General features: G+C 49.6%; 1 pseudogene; it reads left to right on the plus strand.

Annotated features, from left to right (window-relative positions):
* Positions 1 to 330: 330 nt before the first annotated feature.
* Positions 331 to 21,253, plus strand: LOC130024163 (polyunsaturated fatty acid lipoxygenase ALOX15B-like; annotated as a pseudogene).
* The last annotated feature ends 35 nt before the right edge of the window (positions 21,254 to 21,288 follow it).

A 21,288-nucleotide genomic window follows, 5' to 3' on the forward strand; every position in this document is an offset into this window, starting at 1 on the left:
ATCTGCTAATAGCACAAATTTTAGAGTCTTCTGGTGAAGAAACAGAACAATGGCGAGTGTATCCCAGCACCTTCACCTGCCACCCCCTCCCCCCCAGCACTGTCCTGCGCTCATCCATCCCTCCCTGCCCTGACCCAGGATAGACCCAGGTGGGATGAGGGGGCACCATGGGGCCAGAGGCACCCTGATCCCTGGGCTTGGAAGTGGGAATAATAAGCAGGTGCAGCAGAAGATAAGAACAGGCGGGGGGGGGGGTTGAGGGGGGTCATGGAGCATGTCGGTGAGCCCGGTAGGCAAGCTCTCCTCCCAGGGAGTCCTTAGGGAGGCATCATGGCGGAGTTTAGGGTGAGGTTGTCCACTGGGGAGGCCTTTTTTTAAAAATTTTTATTAGTGAAACACCATGAGGTACAGTTGTAGATTTACAAATTTTTGTGCTTGGGTTTTGATTATACAATGATAAAATACCCATCCCTCTACCAGTGCCCATTTTCCATCACCATGGATAATATCTCTCCCACCTCCATCCCCCCCATCCCACCCTGCCTCTGTGGCAGGGCATCCCCTTTTGTTCTCTCTCTCCTTTTGGGTGTTGTGGTCTGCAAAAGAGGCAGTGAGTGGCAATCATGTTCAGTCCATAGTCTACTTTCAACATGCATCTCCCCTCCTGGGAGGATCCTCCAAACACCCTTTATTTGGTGTTCCCTTCTCTCTCTGAGCTGCCCTTTCCCCTAGAATGCCTGGCTGGCCTCTAAGCTATGGAGTAATCCTCCTGGTGCTGATCTCAGCTATTCTTGGGTATTAATCTCATATTTTGTTACTTTATATCCCCCAGATGAATGTAATCATTCTATGTTTATCCCTCTCTTTCTGACTCATTTCGCTTAGCATGATACTTTCCATGTTGTACCACTTGTATGTAAATTTCATGACTTCATCTTTTCTAACAGCTACATAGTACTCCACTGTGTAGATGTACCAAAGTTTCTTTAACCAGTCATCTGTTCTTGGGCACTCAGGTTTCTTCCAGTTTCTGGCTATTGTAAAGAGTGCTGCAATGAACAAACAAGTGCAGATGTCACTTTGACTATACATTTTTGCCTCTCTGGGATATATTCCCAGGAGTGGTATTGCTGGGTCAAATGGGAGCTCAATTTCTAATTTTTTGAGAATCGTCCATACTGTTTTCCAAAAGGGTTGAACCAGTCGGCATTCCCACCAACAGTGAAGGAGTGTCCCTTTCTTGCCACATCCGGGCCAGCATCGGTTGCTTTTGTTCTTTTGAATGTGGGCCAGTCTCTGAGGTGTGAGATGGTATCTCATTGTGGTTTTGATCTGCATCTCCCTGATGATTAATGATGTAGAGCATTTTCTCATGTGTTTTTTTTTTTGCCATTCTGATTTCTTCTTTGAGAAAGTTTCTGTTCATTTCATTGCCCCATTTTTTGATGGGGTTGGATGTTTTCTTCTTGTGGAGTTCAACCAGTACTTTGTATATCCTTGATATCAACCCCTTGTCAGATGTATCATATCAACAAAAGAAAAGATAAAAAGCATATGATCATATCAATAGATGCAGAGAAAGCATTTGACAAGATCCAGCACCCCTTTATGATGAAAACCCTAGCCAAAATGGGTATAGAGGGAACTTTCCTCAACATAGTTAAAGCCATCTACCACAAGCCTATAGCAAGCATCATCCTCAATGGGGAAAAACTGAGAGCCTTCCCTCTAAGATCAGGGATGAGACAAGGATGCCCACTCTCTCCACTGCTGTTCAATATAGTACTGGAAGTACTTGCAATAGCTATTAGGTAGGCAATAAAAAGATATTAAGGGCAATCAGGTAGGAAAAGAAGAAATCAAGCTCTCACTATTCGCAGATGATATGATACTATACTTAGAGAACCCAATAACCTCCACCAAAAAACTCCTAGAAACAATAGACTTGTATAGTAAAGTTGCAGGCTATTTAAAATCAATACCCAAAAGTCCATGGCTTTCCTATATGCAAACAGTGAGAGAGAAGAAGAAAGGTACATGAAAAAAACAATCTCATTCACAATTGTGCCCCAGAAAATCAAGTACCTAGGAATCAGCTTAACTAAGGAAGTAAAGGACCTGTACAAAGAAAACTACAAAACACTACTTCAGGAAATAAAAGAGTACATGAGGAAATGGAAAGATATTCCCTGCTCATGGGTCGGGAGACAACATTGTCAAAATGGCAATACTACCGAAAGCATTGTATAAATTCAATGCAATCCCTATAAGGATACCCATGACATTCTTCAAAGAAATGGAGCAAACACTCCTGAAACTTATATGGAACAATAAGCCCCCACGAATAGCTAAAGCAATTCTTGGGAAAAAGAAAATGGGAGGAATCAACCTCCCTAACTTCAAACTCTACTACAAAGCAGTAATAATTAAAACAGCATGGTACTGGAACAAAGGCAGAACTGCAGACCAATGGAACAGGGTTGAATACACTGACATCTCCCCTCAATCATATGATCATCTAATCTTTGATAAAGGTGCAAGAAATGTGAAGTGGAGTAAGGAAAGCCTCTTTAACAAATTGTGCTGGCATCCCTGGACGGCTACATGCAAAAAAATGGGCTCAGAACTATGCTTAACACCATGTACAAAAGTAAGATCAAAATGGATTAAAGACCTCAACATCAGACCAGAAACCATAAGGTACATTGAAGACAAAGCTGGCAAAACCCTCCATGACATTGAAGCTAATGGTATCTTCAAAGATCTCATGCCACTGGCCGAGCAAGTGAAAACAGAGATAGACAAATGGGACTATCTTAAACTAAGAAGCTTCTGCACCTCCAAAGAAACAGTGACCAAAATACAAAGACAGTCTACAGAATGGGAAAGGATATTCGCCGAATACACATCTGACATGGGGAGGCCTTTGAGGCTGGCACGTGGGACAAACTCTGCATCAGCATCGTGGGGACCCGGGAAGAGACACCCCCACTGCCCGTGGATGGTTTAGACAAAGAGTTCTCTGCAGGGGCGGTGAGTGAGGGTGAGAGGCTTGAGAGTTAGACAGCGCAGCAGGTTGGACATCGAACCCTCCCCCGCAGAACTTCGAGGTGAGGAGCTCCCCCGTGGACGTGGCTCCTCCAGCATTGCCCCGCCCGCTCGGGCCATTGGCCCTGGACGCCTGGTTCTGCTGGGGCTGGAGCCACCGCTGCGGGGGCGCGCCCCTCCCTTTCCCTGCTACCAGTGGGTGGAGGGTGCAGGGAGCCTGGTACTGCGGCCCAGACAGGGGTGTGTGGGCTGGAGGCAGGGGGACTGCAGGGGGCAGGAGGGCAGGGACATGAGGGATGGGGTAGTGGCGTCCTGTGGAGAACGAAATATACTTATGGTGGGGAAGCCTCGTTGGGGTTTCCAGGGTGGAGAGTGGAGGGCCAGTGGGGGTGAGCAGTGTGGGAATATTCTCTGCCATCCGCATTCTCTCCTCCCTTAGCAAAGGTCTCCTGGGCAGAAGGGCGCCCTGCTTCAGTGCCAGGAGGAGCTGCAGGCCACGCAGAAAGTGTGCGGGTACCGAGGGGCCCTAGGGAAGAAGGAGGTACTACCCACCACAGCATCAGCATGGCCCAAAGCACATGTTACACATGAAAATTCTTAGGCCTCCTGGGTGTGCTGAGTGGGACCTTCCTTGTGTTGGTGGCAGCAAGAATGTTCCCTCTGGAGCCGCTGTTGAAAATCCCGGTTCTAAAGGCTTCCTCCTGGCCGGCGCCTTCCTTACACTGGCTTGGGCTGGGTTTTGGTGTTTGGGGTTTTGTTTTGTTTTTTTGTGTATTGTTTGTTTAGGGGCCATACAGGGCAGTGTTCAGGGCTTACCCTGGCTCTGCACTCAGGTATCAGTCCTGGCAGGGCTTGGAGGAACATATGGGGTGCTGGGGGTCGAACCCTCGCTGGCCTGGTGCAAGGCAAGAGCCCTACCCGGTGGATTAGGTTTTTACAGATTGGCATGGGCTGTCCTGGCAATCCAGGCAGAGCTGGAAGCGTGTCACTCCACTGTAGCAAACCCACTCTCAGGGCTGTGCAGAATGAGACTATGGGGATGACACATGCAGGGATGAGATGTGGAGGGGATGAGGTGAGGAGGGGTTCACTCAGTTCACTCAGGAAGGTCAGCCGAGAGACCTAGAGGCTCTCCTGAGGGTGGGTGAAGGCTGTAGGTCTCTGAGGGCCCTGGGAAGAATTCCTGTTTCAAGTAAAATTATTTTATATAGAATTTTTTTGAGGAGGAATGTAGAGAGTAAGAGAGAGCATGAGAGACACCTGAAGCATCTCAATCTGAGATGTGTATTCTCAGTTTTTCCCCCTCTGGAGAAACCCATGTTCTCTCTCTCTCTCTCTCTCTCTCTCTCACACACACACACACACACACACACACACAAAGAGAGAGATACATAGGGAGATCCCAGTCAACATAGTAGAGATGGCTCTCTCTGATGGCTCCTGAGTTTATATCCAAACATCCTGAAACTATCTGGCTCTGGCTCAACTTCCAGGAAGTCTCAGTTCCCCCAAAATGGGTCCCCAGTGGCCTAGCTCTGGTCTGGGGACCAACCTGGACCATTGAGTTTTGACCAGGAGAAAAATATCACTGTGGGAACATGGAAACCAGTCTTAAGGGCAAGGAAGGGTGAATTCCAGGAAGGTCTTGGCTTACAGAAGAAGGCTGCTTTCAACCAGGGATTCCCAGGGATCTCGCTCCCTCTCCTATAGTCCAGGGGCACTGCAAGGCTTTTTTCTGACTACCTTCTGACTTTCCTTCAGCTGGAAGACTTATATCCCAGGCTAGCCTCACTGGAAAATCACAAAATATCTGGATCTCAATACAAATACTCCTTGACCAAGAATGCCAGCTTCTATCTGCATGGCGGCACCATGTGAGCTGTCCACTTTGCCCTGCTCCCAGCCTAAGATGATCTGTAACTCTTTCCTCCTGACCTCCTTCCTCAGTCCCTCATTGTCAGGGATATGGGTTACATGACCTCCCACCACATGTTCCCACTGGAAAATCCCACTTCAGCCCTGGCAACTGGATCAAGATCCTATGAGGGGAAAAGACTAGCAGACGAGGGAGGATTTCCCAGAGCTTCCTGCCCCTTCTCCACCCATCACATCCTCTAGCAGGGTTGCAGACTTCAAATCAAGGGGCAACTGGAACACAAGGGGCTCTGGGAATAGTCTGAAGGAGATACAAAGACTCCTCAACTTCCAGAAGAGCCCAGTCTCTGTGAGAGGCTCAAGCCTCTGTTCCTGACCTCCTCTTTCAGGCATCAGCTTTCATGAGTCCTTGTGATTGTCAGGAGTCTCAGAAAGCCATCCCTAATTTACTGTGGGCCCAGGATCAGCCTCTGTCCCTCACTCAGCCCTGTTCTCTCCTGAGATACAGAAGAGAATGTAGACGGGGTCTCCCTGGCCTTCTGATGCTTTTTGATAGAACATGCTCTTACTGTACTACTGCACATCAGACACTGATCCAGAGCTGCAGACATAGCCCTTATCCCCACGAGACTCACAAGAAGACAAATAGACTTTAAATCAAATATTGAGTTTCACTTGTGAAACCTACTCATCAGCTCTCATGAGTCTGTGAAAGTGGACCTTTCCTAGTCTGGGAGAAGGTTCTGGAAAGTAGTTCTTTCAAGAAATTCTCTCAAAGAAGTGACTTTTGGGAGGCATCTCAGTTAGAGAAGGGACCACCAAGTAAAGGGTGTTAGGAGGGCCCACCCGGGATGGGCGATGCGGGCTGAAAGTAGACTATAGACTGAACATGATGGCCACTTATTACCTCTATTGCAAACCACAACACACAAAAGGAGAGAGAACAAAAGGGAATGGCCTGCCACAGAGGTGGGGTGAGGTGGAGGGGATGGGGTGGGGTGGTGGGAGGGATTCTGGGACCATTGGTGGTGGAAAATGGGCACTGGTGGAAGGGATGGGTACTCAATCATTGTATGACTGAAACACAAGCATGAAAGTTTGTAAGTCTGTAACTGTACCTCACGGTGATTCGCCAATTAAAAAAAAGTGACTTTTGGGGTCAGAAAAATTAGTCGGGGGTTAAGGTGGTGGCCTTGTGTGCTACTGTCTCTAGTTTTGTCTCCAGCACTATATATGTTCCCCTAAGAACCGTCAGAAGTGACCCGTACGCTCAGAGCCTGCAGTAAGCCCTGAGTACTGCTGGGTGTGACCCCCGAAAGCAAAAAGAAAAAGAAAAAAAGAAGTGACCTTGATGTTAATACTGAAAGATGAGCAGAGTTCGCAGTGCCCAGAGTGAGGTGCGCGGACAGAGCATTTCTGATTCTCAAACAGTGCCTGTGCAGGGTCTGGAAATACGAGGGTTTTGAGTTTGGCAGGGAGAAAGAATTCCACTGTGGCGAATGGGTACTGAATCAGGGAGGGAGGTAAGAGACAGAGTCTGGGAAGCTGTTTGGAATCCAACTATGCGAGGATTCCCCCACCTGCAGGCTGCTCTGCCTTTGCCTTGTGCCAGTAGCCTCAATTTTGAGAGGAGAAATCACACTGTGGGCACATGGGAGCCAAGTTGTGGAGGGAAGGAAAAGGCAGATCTTAGGAAGGCTCCAGTTTCCAAAAGGAGGCTGCATCTGACCGGGACCTCTGGGAGACCACCACTCCCTCTCCTCCAGGGGCACCCTGAGGCTTGCTAAAGGTCCTCACAAGGCCCTGAGGGTCCTGAGCCTGCTCTGCAGTGGGGTGAGGTGAACGGTGACAGAGAAGTGGTACTGATGGAGCTGCAGGTACCCAGTGAGGGGCCCTTCCTAAGGGAGCTCCCAGAAAACAGCCCACACTGAATCCCAAGCCCCAGCAAGGGAAAGACCCGAGGCTGGCAGATGCTCAAATTTGATATAGTTTTGAGGGACCAGTAGTTTTCCTCAGCAGTGGGGAGCCTGGCAAGGAGAGCCGAGTCTCCTGGGTGTGCACTGAGGGTCCCTGAGGTGCTGCTCAGCCTTCACATGGCCCAAGTTCATTTTCCTGAGGAGCATCTCCTGGGAAAGGGCAGGATTCACCTGAGCGGAGTCCACATGGCTGCACTCTGGGTCTGCTCTAGGCGCCCTCCCATCCCCCAAGCAGAGCCCAGGCTCTCCCTGCCCAGGCCGGCCCTCTCGTCCCTGCCATCTCCTTCCACAAGTGACTTGGAAAGCTGAGTGGAGCGTCACGGCTCCCACTTCCCACGCTCCCAGCTCCTGCTGCCCCACATGTGGCACGGCTGCACATCAACACACCTGCCCTGCAGTTGCTCATCAGCCCTCCCCACTCCCTGCCAGGTGGTGGGCCCGGCAAGAACTGTCCTAGGGAGGTGGGGTTAGCTAACCCTGCTATCCTCACCAGAACTGCCTCTTGCTTCTGGGGCAATGACTGTGATCCCAGGAGTCCTGCACCACCACCCGTCACTGCCCCGTCCACAGATCTTGGCCTTGACGGCTCTTCTGAGCTAATCCAGAAGAACATGGAGCTGCTGAACTATTCCAGCCTGTGTCTGCTCAAGGATATCTGGGCCCGATATGTTGGATACATCCCAGGTTACTACTACCAGGATGATGGGATTAAGATCTGGGCTGCGGTGGAACCATGAGGGGAACCACCAGGAGTAATTAATTCCTGAGCACAGAGCCAGGAGTAACCTCTGAGCATCACTGGTTATGATCCAAAAAGCAAAACAAACAAACAAGCAAAGAGAAATGAGAATCTACAATCAGAAGTGACATAACTAAAGAGTATGGTCGATGAGATTAAAAACAGCAATTAAGGGCTGGGGGGCAGGGAATGGTGAGCTCCAAGATGAGATTAAAAAAAAACACCTCTAGAAAACAACAGAAAATGGATAAAAGTCTGAAAATAAATGATCATCACAGCAGAAAACTATAGGAAAAAGTTTAAGAACAATGTAATAATCATCATCTTGTTCCTCAGGGAATGTAAAATCTAAGAAAAATAACTAGTCAATAACACATGATTGAGAATTTTTCAGAGTTGAAGAATGCATGCACCTAGATTCAAGAGGCCCAAAGGGTTTCAGCCAAAATAGAAATAAAATTAAGACCTCAATACTCATTGTATGATAATGACAAAAAAATGAAACAAAATATTGACAGCAATAAGATCAGAGAAGGGACTTACAAAGGAACTCCCAAGGATTCAGAGCAAATCTACCAAAAAAGGCTCTAGAGACCAGAAAATAATGGTGGGATATTATTATTTTAAAAACTCAATAAACTGAATATATCACCAAGAATACTATATCCAGCTAGATTATTACTCAGATTTGAAGGAATGATACAAAGCTTCATGGACAAGCAACAAGTTTAGAAAGTTCATAACCTGGAAACCAGTTTTGCAAGAAGAAATAAAGGAGCCTTTTTAAAAGACAAGACAAAACTTGAAAATATATGTAACTGCTGCCAAAATGATGGCGATAACTTTCTTTATTTCAATAATCTCATCAACATCAAAGGTCTGAACTCACCAATCAAAAGAGACAGAGCAGCAGAATGGACCAGAAAACTGAATCCAACTTCCTGCTGACTACGAGGGACACAGCTGAACAGTAAAATAAATATAGGGTCAAATTCAAAGACTGGAAAAAAGTCTTATGGTTAAGCAATTCCTTTAAAACAGGTTGAGAGGGGGGCATACTTATATTTCAACATAGAAATTCAGATTCAGAAAGGATCTGGCTGGTACACCTTATAGAATCCAGTTAGGGTTTCTGTAGAAACTGAAGATTTGATGGGCACATACAAGGAATCTACTGAACTTGTAACCCAAAATAATCCTCAGATATTTATTTATTAACATTGTTATCTCTCAATCTGGGGACTCCGCGCCATGCTGTTTCACTTTGGGGCTCCCCAGAGGGGGGCAGGCGAGAGCCCTCCCTGCCCCAAGGGACCCAGCCCCAGCAGCTGACCTCTACTACCCAACCACCGCCAGGGTCTGGGTTTTCCAGACCACGCGGCCGCACGACACATCATAAGACACTTCCTACCAGTTTTTCATAATTACCACACCATGTTTGATGGAGTTCAAACAGTAGGCAACAAATCAAAGAGAGAAATATATATATATATACATATATATATATATATAGTGAGACTTGTTGTTACTGTGTATGGCATATCCATATATATATGCCTCTCAGAGAGCCTGGCAAGCTACTGAGATTATCCCGCTCACACGGGCAGAGACTGGCAAGCTCCCTGTGGCGTATTCTATATGCCAAAACCAGTAACTATAACAGGTCTCATTTCCCTGACCCTGAAAGAGCCTCCAATCGTTGGGAAAGACAAGTAAGGAGAGGCTGCTCAGGGCTGGGACAAATCGAGACATTACTGGTGCCTGCTTGAGTAACTCTCCGAACAACAGGATGACAGTGATACAGTCATAGTGACCTCTCAGACTGGAGTAGATCGCTTCTTTGGTCCCTCTCCCTGCCCTCGCAAGGGGTGTGAGTTGAAGGTCAGATACCCAGAAGTTTCAAGAAGGTCGTCACCCAACACTGCTGAGAATCCTGTTCCAGTTGGGCCAACTGGTAAGAGGGGGAGGACCAGCTCCCTCTTCACCACCCCAGACTGCTGTTGGCCATTGTCTCTTTCAGTTAGGACTGAGGGAATCATGAAGAGAGGGAAGAGGGAAGGGTGTAGGGAAGAAAGTCTCAGTGGTGGAGCAGAACCCGCTTCCCAAGGATGCTCCTTACCAGTGTTCAGCACAGGGTGCAGGGAGTCACCAAGGAGGGTATGGGTGAGCAATAGCCAAAGGTGGCAGAGATAGAAGCAAGACTCTAAGATATTAACTGAAACAATACGCAGGCAAGAGTTGTGAGACATAAAAATTAAAAGCAATGGAGGCAATTATTTTAACAAACAGTCAATGCCTGAAATATATATTTTTTAAAAGCTACAAATTAATATCCCTGTAGAAAAGAGGACAAGGAATTTAACAGGAGATTCACAAAAAGACAGTTATAAAATAAACCTGCCCAATCGTGTGAAATAATATTTAACCTCCATATAGACCAATGTATTGTAAGGAGTGTGAAACTGCAAAGCCCTGGTGAAACAGGCAACCATATAGCTTTAGAGGAAAACTCCTTAGAAGTCCCAATAAACTTTAAAATCTAAAATTAAAGGGGCTGGAGCAATAGCACAGCGGGTAGGGTGTTTGCCTTGCACGCAGCCGACCGAGGTTCGATTCCCAGCATCCCATATGGTCCCCTGAGCACCGCCAGGAGTAATTCCTGAGTGCATGAATCAGGAGTAACTCCTGTGCATCGCCGGGTATGACCAAAAAAAAAAATCTAAAATTAAAATAAAAACTTTGTTTCATGGGAGGGATACTGGCACCCGTGGTGGTGGTGGAAAATGGGCACTGGTAGAGGGATGAGTGTTTGATCATTGTACAATTGAAACCCAAGCACAAAAATTTGTAAATCTTCAACTTCATGGTGTTTCGCTAACAAAAATTTAAAAAAAAAATGTAAAGGATGGAGAATGGGCACTGGTGGAGGGATCGGTACCGGATCATTGTATAACTGAAACCCAAGCACAAAAATTTGTAAGTCTACAACTGTACCTCATGGTGCTTCACTAATAAAAAATTTTTTAAAAATTCTGTTTCAATATAGCAAACTACAAGGAGGTATCTACTGCACCAGAGAAATAATTCAAGTATGAAGATAATAAATCCACTATATTATCCAAAAATAACTCATGGACTGGAGTGCATGCTTTGCATCAGGAAGACCCACATTTTATCCCTGACACTTCAGCTATCAGGAGTGACCCCCATTCCTGTTCCCCAAGAACTGAGCTGGGAGAGGCTCCTGAGTCACTTGGTATGATATAAAATCAAAAGAAGTTTCCTACTGAAAACTCATATTTGCACAAAGAAATAGTTATAGTGATATCCTATGCAACATTTATAACAAGAAAAAGTGTCCATCAGAAAGGAAAGAGTCCATCAAATTAAGCAATAGTCCTCCTACAAAGAAAAATATTGTAGATGTAATAAAGTCAATCAATTAATTCTGACTTGGAAAATATCCGTGATGTATATAGGTTAAAAGCCAGTTGTGCAATGATAAGCGGTATGATCCCTTTTATGGTTAAAAAATAAAATAAGGGGCTGGAGCTATAGCACAGCGGGTAAGGCATTTGCCTTGCACACGGCCGACCCGGGTTCGATTCCCAGCATCCCATATGGTCCCCTGAGCACCACCAGGGGTAATTCCTGAGTGCAAAGCCAGGAGTAACCCCTGTGCATTGCCGGGTGTGACCCAAAAAGCAAAAAATAAATAAAAAATAAATAAAAAATAAATAAAATAAGATAAAAGGATCAAAGGGATAGAGCACATGCTCACATGTGTGAAGCCATGAATTCGATTGCCACCACACAACCCCTAGTACCACTCAGTGAGGCCCTTGAATCATCCCCTGGAGTAACCCTGACAGAACCCAGCGCTACCAGGTGTACCTACCCTCCAACAATAACTGTTAATAATAACAACAAGAAGTCAGCTTTGTGGCCGGAGGTGGCGAGAGTGATAAGTTGAGCAGGTAGTGTGCTTGTCTTTCACGCAATCAACCCTGGTTCCTGGCTTCCCGTATAGTCCTCCAAGCTCCCCAGAAGAAATCCCTGAGAGCAGAGTCAGGACTAATTCCTGAGCCAACTGCCAGGGATGGCCCAAAAATCTAAAGAAGTAAATAAATCTTTGGGGGGACCCAGGTCAGTAGCACAAAATGCCCACTGTGAAAGCATGAGCACTTTCCCTGTGCTTTAGACCCTGGGGCCCCCGTGCATGCCCACTAGGTTCCTTGAAACTCTGCTGTTTGGGACCCCTCTCCACCCCAGCCCTGTAACAGTCTCCAGAGCACCACAGCCTGGCGTGTGCAAGTGTGGCCTGGATTGGGTGAGCACAGATGCCACCACTGAAGAATGTACAGCCCCTCCCCCCCACAGCCAAGCAGATGTGTGGCATCAGCACATCAATGGAAGAAAGGAAAAGTTTAAAATATGCATAACTAAACAATGAAAAAGGAAGCCACTTATGTAAGCCATGCAAAGATTTAAAAAAAAATCTGTAAGGATTCATAGCCACTTGTTTTGAGAAGGATTGCTGCAGGATTCCACCAAAGGGTTGAGGGAAGAGAAGGAGAAAGAGAAAAAAAGAGAGCAACCTGTAAAAACAGATCTACTGGATTATCTGATACTCTTGGGAACCAGTTGATTTTTGTTTTTTTTTTTTTTTGCTTTTTGTGTCACACCTGGCGATGCACAGGGGTCACTCCTGGCTCTGCACTCAGGAGTTACTCATGGCGGTGCTCAGGGGACCATATGGGATGCTGGGAATCGAACCCAGGTCGACCATGTGCAAGGCAAACGCCCTACCTGCTGTGCTATCTCTCCAGCCCCACGGAACCAGCTTTTTAAAGAAAAAAAAATGCTGAACTGATAAAGAAGGCAAGGGGGGTGGGGGCGGGGGTAAGGAATGGGTAAGGAACTTGGCTGACATTTGGCTAACGCCAACAGGAGTTAAGCCCGAGCACAACTGTGTGTGGCCCAAAAACCAAGAAAGTATTTCTTTTTCTAGATGAATGCCACATCATTTTATTTTGCTGAAGACCACTCTCCACACGCATGAAGGTACGGGCAGAGGAACAAAGGCATGCGGGTCCCGGGGCTGAGATCTCCAAGCCTGCTGTGATCGGGGCTGAGCATCCTCCACCCAGATCCTCCAAATTCCAGTAGTCAGGGGTCACACCCACCAACTGGCCCCCTGGTGCCATATAATCCCATCAACGGCCAAGACCCAGAGACTATAAAACCCAGCTCCCGGAAGCGCGCGCATTCGCTGCTGTTGGACACCTTATTATCTGCGACACCTTATTGTCGCATTCTTACTTTGGACAAAATGGCAGGCTACCGAATGTAGCCTGCCCACACGGCAGAGTCTGGCAAACTCCCCGTGGTGTACCCTATATGCCAAATACCAGTAACAATGATGGGTCTCATTCTCCTAATCCTGGAAGAGCTTTTTATATGGCACTTTTTAAAAAATCTCAGCGCTAGGACAAAGGAGACGTTACTGGGGCCTGCTCGAGGCAATCGATGAACAACAGGATGGTCGTGATTGTGATCGTGATTTATTATTAACAAAGGCCTCAGTCATAGAACTTGTATCTGATAAAGGTGCAAACTATTTCTGCTCAAAAAAAAAAAAAAAGGTAGAGTTAACTCCAAAGGTTTCTTGTTCTGTGGGACATCTGCTAGTTTTATATCTGACAAGCTCTTTCTTAAAATTCCTTTTTAAAAGTGCCTAGAGCCCCTGAACTTTCTTCTCTCATCGAAGGGGTCTCTTGCAGCTTCCTCCTGTCTCCAAGGGCCCCTCCTCCCGCTCCCCACACAGGCTGGATGCGATGCCCAGAACCTTTGCTAGCTAGCCAGGAGGACGGGCCGGTGGCTCCCGTGACCCAGGGACACAATGGCCTCGGGACACTCAGCAGGACCCTGGAGGACTGCGAGTCAAGAGAACCCAGGAGCCGAGGAGGCGGTGCCCACAAACCTCCCTGCGGGCTCTGACGAGGTGGAGCGCTGGACGAGGGAACCAGGAGTGTCCTCCGGTCAAAGCCCAACCTGGTCTTTGCCTAGAGCTGAGCCTGGGCCACGAAGGACATCGCTGAGGTTCGGGTGCGGGCTGTGGAGGACATCCCGGACAATCTCCGAACAACGCCTCCGTGGGGAAAGATTCGGAAGGATGAGGGGCTCTCTCCATGCGTCCCCGTGACCAGGCCTCTTGTGGACACAGGTCACAGGACCCGAGCCAGGCGTGCAGGAGTTCCAGAACCGTCCATGCGGCCTCACTTCACCTAGGACCTCGACCACCGGTGCAGGGCAAGAACCAAGTGCACCGAGTGCATGTGGCTACTGGTTCCTTCCTGGGCTCGGGGACCTGGGACGGCGTGTCCGTGAGCCTGGCGGGAGCCAGGCCCTCCGCGTGACAGCTTTAGGAAGGACTTCATTCGCATCGCGTGAGACCCTTTGCCCGCAGCTCTGCCCTCCCCGCGAGCCTCCTGCCCTGCTTCCAGTGGGTGGAGGGCGCAAGGAGCCTGGTGCTGCACCTGCCCCAGAAGGTGAGTTGGACCAAGCAGGGGAGGGGGGAAACAAGGGGACTAGAATCGCGGTTTTGAGTGTACCTGCACACCGAGAGCCCTTGGGTGTCCGCAGGCAGGGATTGACATGAGCGTTAGGGGAGAAGGAGGGAAGACTAGAAGGAATCAGACGGCCTGGTGGCTGGGGGATCTGGTGGAGGAGCCAGTGGAGGAAGGGGGATGTTGGAATAAGGGGATGGAGTGGAGATATGTTGTGTAGAGGTGAGTGAGAAATGGTGACCAAGGAACAGAGAACTGGAAGCGTAGGTGTGTGGTGTGGGGCGGGGGTGGAGGGGAGCCTGGAGCCCGGCACCAGGAGACAGCTCTGCCCTCTCCTTTCTCTGCTGCTTATTTTTACTCTTTTTTTGTTTTGCTTTGGGGCCACATCTGGGGATGCTCAGAGGTTACTCCTGGCTCTGTGCTCAGGAATCACTCCGAGCAGTGCTGGGGGACCAATGGGATGCCGGAGATCAAATCCAGTGAGCCATGTATGAGCCCGACCTGCTATCTGCAGAGCCCCCAGCTCTGCTCTTCGGCTGTTCTGCTCTGGCTTCTGCTGTGGAGAGTGGGCAGGGGGCTAAGATAGCATCTGCCTTTGTAGGCAGGCCCAGTTCTGATCTGGGGCGAGGTCAAACAGGCCGATATCCCAGCAGAGATGCCCCACCAAGGTGTGAGGAGAGGAGGGGGCCGGGATGGATGCTGAGGGGTGAGCCTGTCCCCTTCTCACTCCTCTCCCACAGCCAAAGTCATTGGGTAGGATTGTGACTCTCTGCTTTGCACCCAGCATCACACAGAGACTAAGGCACGACAGCACAAGTACCAGCAAGCAGCTCAGGAAAATTGGGGATTGGTGGACCCCACTTCTCACCTTTGTGGCAATAAAGGGGCTCTTTGTTCTGCTTGCTGAAGTCAGTCAAGGATCAGAGCTGAGCAAGATGAGTAGGTGTGTGAGGGGCTCCCAGTCCTGGCACAGGCTCCACTGGCCCCATAAGCTCACAGTCCCCAAGTGTAACCAGGCCCCAGGCCCAGTCCCTGTCTCCCTGTATGACCCCATCTCCAGGGCCGGAGCAATAGCACAGCGGGTAGGGCATTTGCCTTGCACGCAGCCAACCTGGGTTCGAATCCCAGCATCCCATTTGGTCCCCTGATCACTGCCAGAAGTAAGTCCTGAGTGCAGAAGTGTAGAGCCAGAAGTAACCCCTGTGCATCATTGGGCGTGACCCAAAAAGAAAAAAAATGTGATATCTTCTTATACACGCGAGAATGGTACATATTAAAAAGTTTACAGATTGGGGGCCAGAATAAATAGTACAACAGGGAGAGCACTTGGCTGACTCAGATTCAATTCCCGACATCCCATATGATCCCCCCAAGCTTGCCAGGAGTGATCCCTGAGTGCAGAGCCAGGAGTAAGCCCTGAGTATCGCTGTGGCCCAGAAACAAGCAAAGTCTGGGAACCCTAAGCATTGCCAGGTGTGACCCAAAAAGAAAAGAGAGAGAGAAAGAGAGAGAGAGAGAGAGAGACAGAAAGAGAGACAGAGAGAGGGAGAGAGGTCCCTAAAAATGGATAGGGAGAAGGGAGTTGTACTCCTTGGATAGAACCCAAAACTCTAATCCTCTCTGACAAACCCTCACTAGTAAAGTCATCCAACCAGTTGGGGTCGGAGAAAGGGAACATCAGGGAGTGGCAATGCTGAGAAACTGGAGGTCTCTGCCTTCAGTGCTGGAGGGAGGCGATTTGGGTACATGTGTAAACACTGGCAGGAGGATATGTTCTTTGCCTCCCAGTTTCTAAGCCCCACCCCTGTCCTGATCTACCACTGCCTCCCAAAGAACTTTCTAGTCACCATGCCATGGTGGTCCCCATGCTGGGCCCAGGGACAAGTCTGCAGGCTGAGCTGGAGGTGAGGGACCAGGGGTCCAGTCCCCTTTCCCTCCCTCCCTTCAGGATTCCAGATACCTGGGTTCCCAGTCCTGGCCCCTCCCACCCAACCCTCCTCCCCTATCTCCAGTCTTCCCCTGGGCAGCCTCTCCTGCTCACCACTGGAGGAAGGGGCACTGTTCTGACACCTCAATGCCAGAGGGGCAGAGCTAAAAATTGGGTGTTTGCTCCTGCTACGTGTTGCCAATGTCAGTGTATTCAGCAGGACAGCTTAGCTCAGAAACTGACTTGTGGGCCCAGAGTGATAGTATAAGAGGGTTTAAGAGTTTGCCTGGCACTCCGCTGATCCCCAGCATCCCATATGATCTCCCAAGCACCACCAGAAGTAATTTTTTTTCTTGCTTTTTGGGTCACACCCGGCAATGCACAGGGGTTACTCCTGGCTCATGTACTCAGGAATTACTCCTAGCGGTGCTCAGGGGAAAATATGGGATGTTGGGAATTGAACCCGGGTCAGCTGCGTGCAAGGCAAGTGCCCTACCCACTGTGCTATAGCTTCAGCCCCCAGAAGTAATTCTTGAATACACTGAACAAAGAGTCAAGAGTAACCCCTGAGCACCGCAGGGTGTGGCCTACAAACAAAACTGACTTGTCAGAGTCTAAGGATGTCCATCCAATCTCTCTCCTCCTTGGGCTACTGGAACGAGACATGTCCAGGAAAGAGTCTCCTGAAAGCTAAAGTCCTCTCCTAGAGTCGTTCACTTTTCTTATCTCTGTTCTCAAGCCTAGGCTGGTCACAGCAGCAACAACCCCATACTTGGGACGGAAATTAGTATTTCTTTCTTTGGAATCAGATGACTCTGGACTGAGATCCCACTGGTTCAAGGGAATAAGGTTCATTTCAGTGGGGGGGGGGATGGGCGACACCTGATGGTGCTCAGGGGTTACTCCTAGCTCTGGACTGAGAAATTACTCCTGGTGGTGCTCAGGTGTTCACGTGGGATGCTGGGGATCCAACCTGGGTCAGCTGTATGCAAGGCATATGCCCTCCCCACTGTACTCAGACCCTGGGAATGAGGCTCAGTGAAGGGCAATATTTTGGGTTTAGAGTAACTCCCCTTCCCTCACCTTGCCTCTCAGAACCACACAGGTCAATCCCATCCTCAGCCCTCCTTCTCCTCCCCTCGCTTCTTCTCTCCCAGAGGGGCTTCCTGGACCTGGTAGACCACACCATCCTATCTGGTCTCCACCCCCGGCTCATTAATGGGAGACCCCAGTGTGTGGCTGCCCCTCTTACTCTTTTGCGCCAGTGCCCTGGTGGGCCCCTGGTGGCCCTCACCATCCAGGTCAGCAGGTGGGGTTCTGGGGCAGAGGGTGAAGGGGAGCCTTATACACCCTCAGGACAAAGGAAAGTTCGCACCTTTTTAATGGTGCCATTCCAAGTGCCCAAAACGACATGTCATCTCATCCTACTGGTTTGCTTATCCTCTAGTTGCTGTGCTTTATGTTCTTACTGGCTATCTTGATGGAAAGGTTTTAATGTTTAATATCACAACCGTGCTGTGACATGAACTTCCAAATCCACTTCCAAATCCACTCTCCTAAGGCCTCAACCATTCAATCATGTTCCCAAGAGCTGAACTTCTCACCGCTGTGGGAGCAGCCGGAACACCCTCCTGTTTTCCCCCTCCCGCTGCTACACAGCAGGGCTTTCGCTTGCTGTTCTCCACTCCCCATGCCTGCTTCCACCCTGCACTATCTGATCTATCAGAACTACCTGAATTATCCTGATCTCAACCGGAAACATTCTTGGTGCTTACTCAATGCAGTGAAATTCATGGGCATAAATTGATTTAATCTTCAAAATAATCCAAGGAACAAGGGATTAGGCGCACCAAGGTCATTGGGATGCGTCGTCTGAGTCACAGAGGTTGATTAACTTTTTCAAGGACGCACAGCAAGGGAGTGAACCATCTGACTTGGGCCCGTGGACTCAGTGAAGGGGTGCACTTTTCGTCCCGCTTTTGCCTGACTCTCGCCTTCTTCTGTGCCCCTGAATCCAGCTCACTCAGAAACCCGGTGCAGATAGCCCCATCTTCCTCCCCAGAGACCCAGCTGAGGACTGGCTTCTGGTCAAGACCTGGGTGTGCCACTCCGAGTTCCTGATGGCCACTCACCTGCTCTGCACTCACTTTGTGATGGAGGTCTTTTTTCTTCCTATGTTGTGGCAGCTGCCCATGTGCCATCTTCAAGGTAAGGGGGAACCCTTCCTCTCAGTGCCTGGGGCCATGGGACTCCTAGAGCTCCCACATATAACCTCTGACCCTGGACCTTCCCAGTTGCTCATTCCTCATTTCCGTTATGTCTTCCACATGAACATCTTGGCTCGTACGGGGCTCCTAGGAAACTAACAGACCAAGTAACGGCCCCCAAGGCGAGGGCTCCTGGGGGTGGGTAAAAGGCCGAGGGAGAGGCTGGAGTGGTCACCCAGCCCTCTGTCCCTGGCAGATTCTCTGCTCATTTATAGTCTACATCGCTGGGATGGACAGGCTGCCTGGAGCTGATGGCCAGAGGGCTGGAAACTGTCACCTATCGTTCCCTCTGCCTACCCCACCAGCTGGCCGACCGCAAGGTGCAAGACTTCGCCACTACTACTACAGAGATGATGGGCTCCAGATCTGGGCCTCCATCAAGAGGTTAAGTTCACCTGAAGACACTGAGCCTTGCTCTGGCTCCTTCTCTATGGGTTTATTCAGTCACTTTCCCCCACTCTGCCGCAAATCACCAGCCCCTTCCTACCCCACTCATGCCTAGACGTGGAAGCTTGGGCAAGTCACTTAACCTCTGTTTCTTCACCTGAAAGCAGGGATAGTAAGAGGATACACCTCAGAGGTTAATTTTAGGGCAAAGCCCTAAGAAGCAACCTCAGCTAAACAGAAAGTGCTCTCAGCATTGACTTTCAGTGGTGTTCAGCCCTCAGATAGCCTCTATGTCTGTAGATTTTCCTTCTGAATCTTCCTCATAAAGATACTTTATATGGCCCTCTGACCTCCTTCCCTGTGGCCAGATGTTCTTGATGCCTGGTCTCCTTGTGGGTCCCTATCTCCTGTCATTAACCTGCCTAGTGACGGTCTCCAAGCACTGGGCTCCACAAGCAGCACTGTCACCAGCCTCCTAGGGCTCAGTGTTTGCACGTAGAATGCTGCACTCCCCAAAGGGTCTCAGCTCCCTCTGGAAGTTGCTCTTCCCTTTCCATCCTTTATTAGCACCCTCTGTGGCTTGGGAGGCCAGGCATCCTGATGTCCCTCTCTTCCTGTCTCGCCACTGCCCCTTCAAGCCCAGCTCATAAGCTCCCCTTTAAGTCTTCAGAGACTACCCCATGCGAATCCTGCTGTAGCAATGGTTATACACACCCTCCCCAACTCTGCATGGGTGTGGAAAGCAGGGCAAACCCAACTTTGTCTTTCCTTTTGGAACGAGTAGGAAAGATGACCTAGGTTCACCAGTCCAGCACCGCGCCTAAGCTCTCCTTGGGATCTGATCAGGCTCAGAAGGCTGGAATAAATGCATGGCCAAGCAGACAGCAGAGCGCTAGGTGGGTAACGAGGATGACAGAATAGCCACCCAGCTCTGGTTCTAGCCAGTTCTTTAGATTTTTTCGGGAGAAAAACAAGTTTTCTGATATTTAAATATTGGCTATTGATTCAAATTGAAAAGAAATCAACATAAAACCTGATCAAAACACTTCTCCAAACCAAATGAAGCCCGCAGGCTGGGGCGGCATACTCAGTGGGGTTCCATGCCTCTGAGTTTGAAGACTCAGCAAGCTATTTTCCCTTTGTGGGAAGTTCCATGGCCAGCTGATCAGTAGCCTCTCCCAGTTCATATATGTGGGCAGCATCGGCCCCTGATTATGAGTCATCAAGTTTTCCTGGGCCCCAGCTTCATGTCCAACATTGTTGACATCTGTTATCCTGACGACAGGCTGTGTGCGAGGATTTGGAGCTGCAAGCATGGCTCATGGAGATCTTCCAGGAGGGTTTTCTAGGCTGCCACAGTTCAGGTGAGGTGTTTACTCCTGTCTCTTGTCCTCAAGACCCAATTGTCCAGGGTATCCATCCCTTGGGGTTCAGGTCTGTGTTCTGCACCTGTCCCCCATCTAGAGGTTCCTTCTGCCCTGGAGAGCTGTGCGGGTCTTACCCAATAACCTCACCATGGTCATCTCTGACTGCTCAGCCTAGCACGCTGCCATCAACAACAGCTAGGTGAGCCAGCCCAGAGCTGAGGGGCTCACCCAGATTCCAGGCCTTGCAGGAGCACTGAGCTTACTCAGTTTTGGGGGGTAGGGGATGTCAGTTTGAATTCAGTGCCTGGATGCCCAATATTCCTACAACCATGCGGCTACCACCACCCACCGCCAAAGGCCAGAAACACCTGGTGGACTCACTCCCTGAGGTCAATGCCACCTGCCACACCCCAGTGCTCCTCTGGGGTGTCACTAATGAGAACAAGAACACAGTAAGTAAGGCCCAGAGTGGAGGAGGGCTCAGATTCCAAGACATTGAATGTGGGGTGCTGAAAATGGGTCCCCTGGAGGGTACACTTCGCAGACTGGGCTTCTGGGTGTGGAGCCCTAGGTGGCTGGGGGGAGGGGCTTTGAGTAGCATGGGTTCCTGTAGCTGCAGAGCATGGTTCAGTGGGGGCTGGGGGCAAACTGGATTCGGATAGGGTGGTCCACTGGTGGACCAGTAGTTAGTGTTTCTAGGTGGGCGGGTCTTGGATGATCTGTGGGGCAAGGCAGAGAATTTTCTGGCGGGTTAGGGCCCTCGGGTAATCTACTAGGTAATCTAGGTGCCTGGGTGGGGGAATTTGGACCTATCAGAGTCCGCTAGGTTGAAAACCCAAGGTTGCAGCCTTCTCCCCTGTGGTTCACTCAGAGCGAGGCCTGGGCACCTACCGGGATGAGCACTTCACAGAGGAGGCCCCACGCCAGAGCATCGCTGCCTTCCAGAGCCGCCTAGCCCATCTCTCCGGCGACATCTTCAAGAGGAACCGGAACCTGGTGTTGCCCTACACCCTCCTAGATCCGTGCAGGTGGAGAACAGCATCGCAGTGTGAGCGCGCCTACCCCGCCGCCCACCGCTGCCCCTCCCCCTCCCAGTAAGAGGCCACACGAAAAGACCCGGGCTTGTGTTTAAG

This window comes from Sorex fumeus, unplaced genomic scaffold (genome assembly GCF_029834395.1).
Source record: "Sorex fumeus unplaced genomic scaffold, SorFum_2.1 ptg000028l, whole genome shotgun sequence".
Lineage (NCBI taxonomy): Eukaryota > Metazoa > Chordata > Mammalia > Eulipotyphla > Soricidae > Sorex > Sorex fumeus.